This window comes from Cyrtonyx montezumae, unplaced genomic scaffold (assembly GCF_038088225.1).
Source record: "Cyrtonyx montezumae isolate F1298 unplaced genomic scaffold, pur_monq_1.0 scaffold_8, whole genome shotgun sequence".
Lineage (NCBI taxonomy): Eukaryota > Metazoa > Chordata > Aves > Galliformes > Odontophoridae > Cyrtonyx > Cyrtonyx montezumae.
Window position 1 is genome coordinate 13025036 of NW_027072089.1, and position 9535 is coordinate 13034570.

The window sequence follows — 9535 nt, forward strand, 5'->3', positions numbered from 1 at the left end:
CCCCGAGTTCTAAGGGACTCACAAGGATCATCAAGTCCAACTCCTGGCTCCACACAGAACCACCCAAAATTCAAACCCAATCTTTGAGAGGGTTGTCCTAATGTTTGTTGAATTCTGGCAGCATGGGGCCGTGCCCACTGCCCTAGGGAGCTTGTTCTATGCCCACCACTCTCTGGTGCAGAACCTTTTCCCAATTGCCACAGTTTCTCAGGGAAACTGTTCCAATGTCTTATCACCCTCAACATAAAAGATTTTTTTTCTCATATCCAAATTGAATCTACCTTCTTTCAGTTAAAGCCATCACCCTGTGTCCTGTTTCTGCAGGCCCTGGTAAAAAAAAACAACTCTTTCATCTCTTTATACATTGAAGGGCAACAGTAAGATCTCCCAAGAGTCTTTTCTTCTGCAGGCTAAATATCCCCAACTCTCTCAGCTTTTCTTCGTAACGGAGATGTTCAAGCCCTCTGGTCACTTTTGCTGCTCTCCTCTACGCCTGCTCTAACAGGTTTGTGTCTTGTACGTGGGCCCCAGAGTTGGATGAAGTATTCCAAGTGTGGTCTCAAGAGAGCAAAGGGAGAAAGTTATCTCCCTTGAACTGCTGGCCACGCTTCTTTTTGTGCATGCCAGGATACTATTGGCTTTCTGGCCTGTAAGTGTACATTGCCAGACCATATACAATTTTTCATTTATGAGCAGCCCCAAGTTCTTTGCAGGGCTGCTCTCAATCCATCCATCCCACACCCTGTACTGATGTTGGAGATTGCCCCAACACAAGTGCAGGGCCTTGCACTCAGCCTTGATGAACATCATGACGCTCATATGGGCCCACTTCTCAAGCTTGTCAAGATCTCTCTTGATGGCACCCTTTATTACTGGTGTTTCAGTGTCAGTAGTCAGCTTGGTGTCTTCTGCAGTCTTGCTGAATGTACACTCAGTGCCCCTATCTTTGCCATTAATGAAGACATTAAATAGTATTGGTCCTAGCATGGACCCTCGAGGGACACCACTCATTACAGGTTTCCATTTGAACATTCAGCTACTGACTGCAATGGATATGGCCACCCATAGGAATTAGCAATTCCTTTCCCCTCTAATAGTCCATCCATCAAAGCTGTATGTCACCAATCACATATATGCTTCCTAAGCTTTGCCCTTCTAGCAAGTTTGAGGAAATTTATGGGCCATAAAAGTCAACGTTCTTGGACACTGTTAGGTCAGAAAGAGAGGCAAAATCCAGAACTGAAGACTCATAAAGTTCTAAAATATTCTGGTGTGTCCTTCATTAAACTAGAAAGTAGCCAAGTAGGACATTCTGATAATCTCACATGCTTTGATGCTATACAAGCAGAGATCATTCCTAAAATGTACAAGATCCTGCCTACAAAGGCCACTTTCTGCACTCTCTCTGAAACAATCTTTCTATCAATTAATTGAAAATTAAATTCTATGGCATTTGCCACCAGCCTCAGTGGAATAAGGCTTTCATCCACTTTATATCAGCTTATAAGGTTTCTTTTCTGTTTTCCTGTTTGTTTCTGGCGTGAGCCAGTCCAGAGAATAGCTGCAATCTGTCATCTGGTAGTAGACACTGAATGTACGTCAGGGGAAAAAAAAAGAATTAAAAAAACCAACCACAACAACAACAAAAAAACAGCCTGCCAACACTTACAGCCTTAAACCTTTGGTGCAGCACAAGGCTTACAAGATGATTTAAAATCTGCATGTGTAGGAAATGAGGAAGATGGGCTGACTCTACACAGAAAATGGGTTTGGGACAGACTGAGATTGATGGCTTTGTGACAATGACAGTAAAGTTAATAGCTGATATACTCAGACAACAGACTCCATTTTAAATTTAAAATTGAAGTGTATACTGCTGACAGCATCATACTGACCATTCATTGCTAGACCTAATTTCTATCTGGTAATGACTACAGCAAGCTGAATAGATAATGATGTGCATTGCAGAACGCTTGGGAAATGGAATTAACTGCTTTGCATTTATTGTATTTTTTTTTCTTGTTTTAAAAACAACTGTGTAATGATTAGTAGAGGTGGCTATCCTTGAGAACTCCTGAAGGGTAAAGATTCGTCACTCCTCTGGGAACATCTTTGTCGCCTCTATTTCCTTTTGCCTTAGGAGACAGAAGGGGTGTAAATTTTGCTTGCAACAGAGTGGGAAGGCTGACACTGTTAAAATATAAGACTTCAACAAACCCTGGAGATGATGTATCACTGTTCTCCTGGGCAGTTGCACTCCATGTTCAGATTTGCACTCTGCAGATAGTTTGTGTCTTTCAACAGCCTGAATTCAAACTCCAAATGAAGATGGTCTTGGATCTGCAAATAGGAATCTGCATGGGACAGAAGGGATGAGTTGTTCACGTATTCAAATAAAAACCTGACATACAAGAATACCTGGAAAAAAGGGAAAGCAAACCTCTTCAGTCCTTGTATAAGCAGTTCTTTGCTCTACTACTGTCATTATTCTTTCCTTCGTATCCAGCTGGCTCCTCAGGAACAGAGACACCCACCAGTTTTGTATATCTTCACCTGTACAAATAGAGACCTTTATGGGCACACCTGCATAGACCTGATCAAAAGAGACTTGCATTTACTACATGATCAGTGGTTAGTGCCTTTTAAAAAGTACACAGACCACAGCACAAAGGGCTTTTAAAAATTGACACATATGATGCATGGATCTATCCGACTTCAGGAATGAATATTTGTACCTCAGAACAGAATGAGGCCATGAGTGCACGCTACTGAATTATGCTGCCAGTTTGGGTTCTCTCCTAACAGCTCTGTCTGGTAGGTGCTGCACTAGCAGGTAGCAAAAAGGTGGTACGTTTCGTAATCTGCTCCTCAGCTGTATTTTGGAGTATCAGCAGGCTGAAATTTCCCATTTTCCTTGCTCCCATCTGTGATGTGAACATGCAGAGCTGAAGGATTTATGGTTTCTCTACGTTTATTTTTCTTCAGCAGGAAAAATAGCCAAACTGCTCAAGTTCAAAAGCTCAAATCTAAAAGCCATAATCTCTTCGTATAAATTAATTCTAACTCCATTCTGGTTTTGTAAAGATAATTTAAAACACAGTACTTTCTGCTACTTCAAGGAGCTGTAAAATAAATAAATCTAACTGTATTTGCCTTATCTACCTTGCATCAACTTATTACTTTCAAAATGCTGCAGTGGGGCTAATACTTTTTATGAAATCTAAGTTCTAAGCGAAATGATTATGATGAGACTTTGGGACTGTAGCAATAGTAAACACATGGAAAAAAACATTTTCTTCTCTGTGTGGAAAGTGCAACGCCTATATTCTATTTCCACCCTTCACTCAGTTTCTGTGATTGCTGGAGGGCATTTTAGATGCAGCTGCTCCAACTATTCAAGACCTTTTAAAAAAAGTTGTCATTTCCTAGAGAGTAATTTAAACCTCCCACACTGAACAAAAAACATACGTGGCATATGCAAATGCTGTTCAAGCAGCATGTGGTTTACATAACAATTTATACAATGATAGATGCTTTATAGCTGAGGCCAAATGCAGTCACATTTTACACATGCTCAGCTCACCCTCTGTCTGTGCGTCACAACAAACATGCTCTCCCAGTGTGGACCGTGACAACAGCTCACGTTGCACGGCATGGAAGTGCTGCAGTTGTTTTTGATCTCAGCTGAGGAAAGATGGATAAATAGCCACATGTTTCACTCGAGTAAATGACCTCACAAGTTCTGCCGGGCCAACAGACGCTAATCAGGAATCAGTTACTTCTCCAGCTTTGTAGCAAGATCACAGAGCAGTTCTTCACTAGGAGACGATCCAAAGCTAAGGGCGGGAGGCTCGGGATGTGGAGTAGGGAGGTGGGGAAGCTACTGCTTCATTTCCTTTTCTGCTCTGATTCATCTGTAATAGAAATTCCACGAAAACAACTTAACCTGAAGGAGAATTTCAGCAACAAATCATCACAAAGAAGCCATGAAAACCCATTTAATGCTTGCAGGTGGCACGCAGTGCAGGTGATATCAGGAGCTTGTCTGTGTGACAAATAGTCACCTGATGGACAGATGCTTTACAACTGTAGAATCTAAAGGTGGAAAACTGAGCAAGGTCAGTTTAGTCTACCTCTTACTTCACCCAAGGCAAGATTTTGTTTACATTTTCTCCATGTGCTTTGCTTGTCTTCTTGTGCTGATTAATTTTAAAATTGCTACATAACCCAAGAAACATCTTCTAAGCTCCTGGGGAAATTAAGATTTTATATCTTAGCATCAAAAGTTTTCCCATCCCCCTGTTAGTGCCTCATGAAACAAATAAAGCAGTTGCTTATCTTCTTTCACTATTCTGTACTATAGCAACTCCAAATTACATTAAGTAATGATCTCCCCTATGCATTCACCCAAGAATTTCCATATTTGAGCCTTGTTTTGGCTTTCAGAAGTTATTGTATTGATTTTTTGTACAGTACCACATTGGTATTCTTCTCTTTCACTGTGTTAGTAACATGCTGACCCCAAAACTAATGCAGTATTTCATGCAGAATTACTGGACTCAGGGCAAGAGCCCTCTCATTTATACTCCCTACTATAGAGTATTTGGTCATGCATCCTGGAACTTCAGTGGCTTTTTTCCCCTCACTGCATCCCAATTAACTCTAATGCAAGTTTAAAATATGTTTTCCCAAATCCTCTTTCCCTAACACTATTTTAGGGCCAATTTATGCTCACCTAACCTTTGATTATTGCTGTTCTATTTTCTTTGTATTTTCCCTTTATTTAAAAGTCTTCCCACTTCAACATTGTATTTCAGTAATGGGCTGTTTTCATGATCTTCTTTCCTCTCTCCATCACTGTAAAGTGATGATAAAAGCAGCTGCATTACTACTCACTGCTATTCAGTTGACTTTAAACTCACATATCTTTCTATTTCAGCAAATCTGAATTTATTTTTCAAGATTTCATGAGAAAGCATTTTGTTTAATATCTTTATCAATTATATTGATGAAAGAGTTGAGTGCACTCTCAGCAAGTTTGTAGATAATGCCAAGTTGGGCAGGACTGTTGATCTTCTTGAGTGCAGGTAGGCTCTGCAGAAGGACGTGCACAGTCTGCAATGAGTTGCATTTAATTGTATATATTCAATAAGACTGAATGCCATGTGCTCCATGTGAGTGATAGTAACTCCAGGCAGAGGTATATGCTCAGGGAAGAGTGGATGGAAAGTTGCCTGATAGAAGAGGCCTTGGAGGTGCTGAAATCTTGAACAGAAGCCAGCAGTGCACCCAGGTGGCCAAGAAAGTCGATGGCATCCTGGCCTGCATCAGAAATACCATGGTCAAAAGGCCAAGGGAAGTGATAGTCCCCTTGTATGTGGCACTGATGACACCACACCTCAAGTACTGTATCCAGTTTTGATCCCCTCAGTTCAAGAAAGATATTGAGGTGCTGGAACACGTGCAGAGAAGAGCAACGAAGCTGGTGAAGGGACCAAGCCAGGTGTAAAGCAGCTGAGAGAGTGGGCTTGTTTAGTCTTGAGGAGGATGAGGGAAGACCCCACCACATTCTTACAACTACCTGAAAGTAGCCTACACTGGCCTCTTTTCTCAGATGACGAAGAAACAAGTGGCTCTGGGAGAGGTTTCAACTGGGTATCAGGAAGAATTTATTAATGGAGAGGGTGGTCAACCATTGAACAGGCTGGCCAGAGAGCTGGTGGAGTTGCCATCCCTAGAGGTATTTAAGAGATGTGTGGATGCAGCAGTTAGGGATGTAGTTTATTGGTGGGCTTGCAGTGGTATGTTGTTGACTGACTTGATCTTGAAGGTCTTTTCCAACTTAAATGATTATCTGATTTTATTGTAGACATATAACACTCTTTCAGCCACTCATTTTCAGTTCTATTTCAGAACATTACTCCACAGCCTCGTAGGAGGGGCAGTCATTTGAAAAGGAAAAGTGAGAGGATGAGGAGCTAAAGAGGGTCAAGCACATCAGGCTTCTTATAGGATTTGGGCAGAGGAGCACAGTTTATATAACCTCAAGAGTGATTATCTGGTATCAGCTACTAGGGACATTTGCAGAAGCAAAAGTCTAAGCAACTAGGTAACTTCCAAGTTGAACACGAAGGCATACAGTGACCTGAGATGGTCCCACTGTTAAACGCACACACAAAAATGTGCCTCTCTTTATTGGCCTCAAATATGTCTGTGATCTTCACTGGATCTAGTCCAGGGAGAAGTGCTGTAGAACAGGTATTCTGCTTCTGACCACATTCACATCAATGCAAACACCGCTCACATCTCCTAGTAGTGTTATTTGCTGCGTAGTGTTATTACAGATCCCTAATAAAATGTAAGAAAATTCCTTAAAATGTACATAGAAACTAGATTTAATATAAAAGTTTGACTATACTGTGTTTAACTCCTATGTTATATCCAGTTATCCATTATGTTTTCTTAAATAAAAACTGGCATTGGTATATAACTTTGTCACTTTCATTAACATCAATCAGTACATATCAGCCAGTTTGCTGTTTTTGTGCATAAAAATAGAATAACCTTCCAATTCAGCAAATGCTTTTCTTTGAAAACTCACAAGCTCTACCATATTACTTCAGTATTATTAAATAAGAACAGGGACTACTCGCTTTCTTCCTCAAATATTTTTCTGCACTGATGTATCTGTAAATTACTTTATAATTCCCCATTTCCTTTGTTAGCACAAAGTAATTAAACTAATCCCTCCCCTGTAAACCGCAGCTGACTCGGTGTCCTTTATTGTCATTGCTTTTTTTTTTTTTTTTACATTTTTTCTTAACATCTAATCCTCAGATCTACATCTGAACCTTTTTTTTTCCACACCAGTTGTCAGTCATCCTTTGGCTGCAGTCTTTTTTGGCTCTTGCAGCCATCTAGCACACTGATGAAATCTTGGTTCTTACAAAATCAGACAGAAGGTCTCCACCTAAATCCATTATTTACAGTGATGAATTTCAATAGCACTTGCATACAGTCTCCAGTTTCTCATTAAGTAAGAAATACTACGATCAGGAGGGGTTTTTCTGTAGGACAACAGTAACATTATTAAAGCACTCTGGATGTGGCCTTGCTGCTCTACAGAAGTCAAAAGGAGGTGAACTATATTTGCACCTTTCCTGAGCATGGTACAAACCTGTACTGCACTCGGTCTTTGTTATGTAGATAAATCTTGGACCCATGCACACTGCCTAGCATGTTGTGCTGGGTCCATTTCACCTACTGACTGGGATGTTCAGTATCTGTTATGTTACATACACAGATGCAGGATTAATGGTTTCCTGTTGAGAGTGTGTTAGCTTGGTGATCTCCCAGAAACAAGCTACAAAGTATTCAACATTCCATCTTCCGCTGCTCCTATTCCTCTCCTGGCAAAACTGGAGCCCTAAAAAACCCCACCACAACCCTTTAACAGTATTCCCTGTTTTTATAATCCAACAACAGATCCCTCCTACATTTTGGTTCTGCTCCCAGGACTGCCTGCGTGCTGATCCAGCCTCTGTCTAATCTGGAACACAGGAATAATCTGACAGCCACTGACGCAAATACGATTTTGAAGCATCTATATAGATTTTGTTTTGCTGGTGTTTGTAAATTCTACATTTGGTGCCATTTCATTGACTAGCAATTAAAATTCAGTTAACATTAACTAAAACATTAATTTGCAGCACATGCTCATGACCGATAATTTAAGTGCTGTTACAGAACCACCACTTTTCCTACATCTGTCGTCTTCCCCACCAAATCCTACACTTACTCATAGATGTGGTAGCAAATGAATTATGGATACTACCTTTACTTTCATCTGTGTAAGTCAAAGTGTATGGTTTTGGTCTTACACTTTGTGAAGTTCCTGTTTTGACAGTATTCCCTGTGATAATTTACAACTCTGTCAATTTCTACGCTTTGCAATTTAGCTACTGTGCTATCTATTCTGGTAGTGGTTTAAAGTGTTTTCTCATCTCTCCCAGATGAAAAATTGTAGTATAAACCTTGGCTACTGCCAGCAGCAGCAGTATCAGCTGAATATTGTACTGGCCTGACATCTACTTGCCACACTTGCACTCTTTCCCGTGTTTTAGGTTGCTTTTGCACCCCTGAGACACAATAAAAAAGCCAACAAAATCTAAAAATGATTAGTGAGAATACAAATATATGATACAGGCACTGGAGGAAAGTATAGACCAATCTCAATTTCCTATAGTAAGTCCAAAACTAAAACAAAATACTGAGAATTTTGCCTCACAATTGAGCTGTTGGTTCCATTGCATAATCCACTTGAAATTTGATTTTGGCTGAGTATATGCTTATACATACACTAAGTAAAAAGCTGCCACTATTCTTTGCATATACAAAAACGTGCCTGCATCCTAAAGAACAACAACAAAAACCCTCTCCTAGAAGCTTTCCTCTGCTTTTAAAGGCTTTCTTTAAAAATTTAGCCTTTTTTTTTTATTACTTACGAATAACAGCATCTCCCATAGTGGACGAAATTAGCCATCATTTCTGACCAATAATATGCTGTTGTGGTCAAGCTAAGTGGGCAATGAACAGTTCTGCTGCAAACTTTGGCACTGCACATACTATCCACTCTCCCACGTGTTATGTGGGTGAGTAACAGACCATACCTGGTAGGTGTTTTGAGATCAGCTCACACCTAGCATTTGTCATAGGCAGCTATCACTTTTAACATGAGGTAACCAACCAACACATTTCTTAAGTGTGCTCATCTGCAATGATACAGGCAAGATTGGACATCCCTTCATCTGCCTTCAAAGGAAGAAATAGAAGTCTGTACCTAATTGCACTTGATTACAGGATAAAGTTGTATATTACTAAGCAAGTAAGCAGATTTAATAGTGGATCAGAACTATTACATGTCACTGATTTTTACATCAAGGAGTAAGAAAATTGAATGAAATTAGTAAAAACCAAAATAAAAGACCGATAGAACAGACCAGTCTAAAGTTTTTAAAACCACACATCTCTAATTAGTAAGGACTCAGTACCAAAAACCGTGTACCTCCTAAAAGAATATCTTTTAACTAGGCTCTTTAGAAGGGTCTGTGCAAATCGTCCAAATAAAAGTACTAGGGAATGTAATTGGGTATTGAATGAGAATTTAAGGTTACGTGCATGAAAACAAGATATGAAGATTGTCAGTTTTCAGCTTGACAAGTACTAAAAATCAAACTGTATTGAAACTTTATTACTTCATATTTGTTGATAAAGAGATACATAGTGAAACTGCAGCATCTCTGGACAATAAGAGAGTACCAGAATAGAACAACAAAACATGAAAGTTGACAGAATAACTCAAAATAAAGTCCACATACACTCCAAAGGTTTTTGCGTCCAGAATTCCAAGAGAAGGATTAATAAAAACTTTACTCAGTGCAATACAGTAAAGGAAACCAAAGTTCTGCAACCATAGAGAATGCTACAGAAGTATTAGACCAGACAACAGTTGGAGCAGTATTCAAGAAATGGTAAC